This window comes from Mustela lutreola, chromosome 13 (genome assembly GCF_030435805.1).
Source record: "Mustela lutreola isolate mMusLut2 chromosome 13, mMusLut2.pri, whole genome shotgun sequence".
Taxonomy (NCBI): Eukaryota; Metazoa; Chordata; class Mammalia; order Carnivora; family Mustelidae; genus Mustela; species Mustela lutreola.
In genome coordinates, this window is record NC_081302.1 from 21,116,215 (window position 1) to 21,119,813 (window position 3,599).

A 3,599-nucleotide genomic window follows, 5' to 3' on the forward strand; every position below is an offset into this window, starting at 1 on the left:
TCTAAATGAGTCAGCTAGATGCCCCTGTGAGCATTTTTGAGAATTATTTAACAGTGTGCATGTGCAGGTATGTACATACACATTTATTTGACAGCCAAGAGGTAGAATATAGGGAAAACTTTTTTTTTAAATTATGGTTTTATTTCTTCAGCATTTATCCATATAAGGAATGGCTTCTACTATCTGAAGGGTAATACATGAAATAACAACAACAAAAAAATGCTCAACTCTTCCAGGAACTTGAATACTGAGCAGAGCATAGGAAGAAAAATTGAGTTGAATTATCCTAAGAAATACTTCAAAGCACTTTCCACAAGTTCCAACTATCCTGACAGCCTAAAGCTCCCTTACTTGATAATTTTCATGTCGTCTGGTCCTCAAGATTCTCTTCCGTTGTGTGAATTGTTTTTTCCCAATAAATTTTTTCTTATGTTAGATGTGGTTGCTAACTAATAATGCCAGGGGAAGGAAAAGAGACTTTCCTATTTTGTGCCTGATTTTTGATGGATTATAGTTTCTTACATGTCTAAATTTGAATACTACATTCTTGTAATTTTCTGCTGAATAGCCTACCTCACTCAGAAATCCTCTTGCCTTAATATAAGCACAAATTTGATTTTCTGTGGCTTTTACAAATGGGAGACTGTTACTCTTACTTAATGTTTGAGAGGCTGATTGGGGATTTTGAGTTGAAATATAACATGTGAATTTATAATTTTGCCTATGATATAGGCTTTAAGTTATTGTTTTCAAGAAGAACATCTGATTTCCAGAATGGATCACTGATGTTAAATGGAAGTCTATATTTCACTTAGACTATTTTTTTTTTTTTTTAAATAGAAAGGATCTACAAGGAAGGTTTGAAATTGAGCATTGGTTCAGGAAATAAGCTTTATCTGCCATAAATCCTTTATAAGATAATCCACATCTGTTCCCTCCTTTCATTCCTGAAGTGCTAGGAAATTCTGTTTTTGGCTGGTTTCTAGTTTAAGAGATTCTGTTTTCTTTGGCATAACGCTGATGGCAGCATATTTCGCAGAGAACAAATAGTTGTTAATGAAAGAGCCATTGTCAGACTAGGAACACAGAAGAGGTTGTTGAAACAGATTTGTGACTGTTTCAGGATGGTCCCCAAAGTCATGGCTCAATTAGACTTGCGTAAAATGAACGATGCTCTGTGCATTCCAATACTCAGGTAAACAAACTTACATTTCCAACTTGTCTCTTCCCTCCACCATTGTCACTTGTCAATCCATTTTCCACAGTGCCGACAAATCTTTCTAGATTATATTTCTATTACTTCCAGACTAATATCTTTTTAAAATCATCCATAGGCCCTATAGGTAATGTCCAACCCCCTTTTCACCACTTCTTATCATATATCATGAATAATATTCATGAATATTAAGTATGCAACATTTGGAAAAATACAAATGACCAAACCCGAAACAAAGACTAGAAAGAAGAGCCATTGAAGTGATTAAAAAACTAAGAACCAGTAACCAAGAAATCTTCAGGAGGTAAAGAACATCCAGGGCAATGAAAAAAAACGAACAACAACAAAAACAAAAAACCAGCAGGAAGAACAAGTAAATGAGGAGGGATCTATTTCAACGAATTAATCTTACTTATACAATTTTGCATATACATTCCATGATAAACACCTGCCTTGTCTGGAACATTTGTTTTCAGAGAAATGTTCTGAAATGCAGAACTTGTAATGTTTAAGCTTGTAAATGTTTAAATGTCAATGTGTAAAGACAGTACATAGGTATTGAGCTGAGAACACAGGAAACCAAGAAAATATAAAGCTAATGTAATATTTTTTTCTGAAAATGTATAATTCAGTACCTATTCTAAATAGATCAAAAGTATAATAAGCTAGGTCATGGCAAAAACTTGAGGCTGCAATGTTCAGTAGGAAGAATCTTGATTAGAAGTGTAAATATCTGATCTTTGTATTGGCTCAGACACCATCTAATATGGCAACATATAAGGCAAACAACTCTCTTAAATATATCATTTGCACCAAAATGAAACAACGCTGTAAAAGAAAGTGAATGTAAAGCCTGTCAGGATTTTTTTTTTTTTAAATAATCTATTATTGGGGGCACTGGGATGGCTCAGTTGATAAATATCCAACTCCTGCTTTCAGTTCAGGTCATGATCTCAGGGTCCTGAAATCAAACCCCACATCGCTCAGTATGGAGTCTACTTGTCTCTCTCCCTCTCCCTTTGCCCCTCCCCTTGTGCATGTTTCTCTTTCTCTAATAATTAACTCTTTAAAAAAAAAATCTGGTGCTCGCTTCGGCAGCACATATACTAAAATTGGAATGATACAGAGAAGATTAACATGGCCCCTGCGCAAGGATGACACGCAAATTCGTGAAGCGTTCCATATTTTATGTGGTTTCCCCATGAGCTGCCGCAATTCGCGGAGGAAACAGTATCGCTCAAAGTGAAAAAAAATAGTAAAATTGTGATATTTTAGTAGAAAAAGAAAATCTGTCACTCACTGGGTGGGACTTCAGCAAATGATTTAACTTCTTTTTATGTTTTAGTCTACGAAAGTTAGGATAATTTATATTCATTAAATGTTAGTCCCTTTTTACTTATAAAATAGAAATAACATTTAGATTTTACTCATGTATCCCAAGAAACAATGTGAATTGAATAGTAACAGCTACTGTTAATTTTAACAGGATAAATTTACATTAAATTTATTCATTTCATAACATATTTTTTCTTAGGGATTCTGTATAATGGTTCATAAATACACCTCTTCCTAGAATCAATGGCTAAAAAAACTATGAGCAGAAATGGATTCTAGAGATTGTAAAATACAAGAAGACTGAGGAGTAGAAACATGAGCTTTTTGCCAGCCATGAGGAATAGTGTGACACTTTCCAGTGGGCAAGAAATTCATCTTTTAATGTGTATAAATCAGGAATATGATGAAAATTATAATTTAGAAAGATATGACTATATGCAATGCAAAAAACAATTGCATAATGACAATTCTGAGGGAATATGCAAATTTAGTCACTGTGGCAAACCCAATAAAGAAATGACAATGTCCAAAACTAAAACTTGGGGTTAAAATACCATATGGTATGAATAGAGGTTTCTGTGATCTGCTAAGGAATGTTGTTAGACTTGTGCTGCACAAATGACCTTGGGAGTTTGATTAGCTGACATTAGCTGGCCTCCAGGTCAGAACTGGCCCTTCTGGCCTCAACACCAAGAGCTATAAATTTTGTCTTACCTTCAAGCTGCAGGCTGAGTTGCCCGCTCCGCAACCCACCCCCCCCAGAATGAAATCCAGGAGGGGAGGCAAGCCCACCTAGCTTAGGCTCCTTGAATTTGTAAGGACACACTAATACAAGAGTGTGGCTCGCTCCAAACTGCACACAGGCAGACTTATGTTTAACTTCAAACCTGCATTCTTTTGCCCTATAAATACTGCTCTTCTTGAGATGGTCAGTTAGAAGTCTCACCAGAGGGGAGGATCCTTGCCCAGGGCTCTCCACTGGGAATCTAGCCTGGCCGTTTCCACTGGGCTACCCCATCTAATGAAGCTGGAGATTGTTCCCAATTCG

The 3,599-nt window shown here is 36.0% G+C and overlaps 1 non-coding gene across 1 annotated transcript; it reads left to right on the forward strand.

Annotated features, from left to right (window-relative positions):
- Positions 1–2,298: 2,298 nt before the first annotated feature.
- LOC131814168 (U6 spliceosomal RNA) lies at positions 2,299–2,405 on the forward strand. The gene has a single exon (XR_009347170.1). It is a non-coding gene; the product is annotated as a U6 spliceosomal RNA (small nuclear RNA).
- The last annotated feature ends 1,194 nt before the right edge of the window (positions 2,406–3,599 follow it).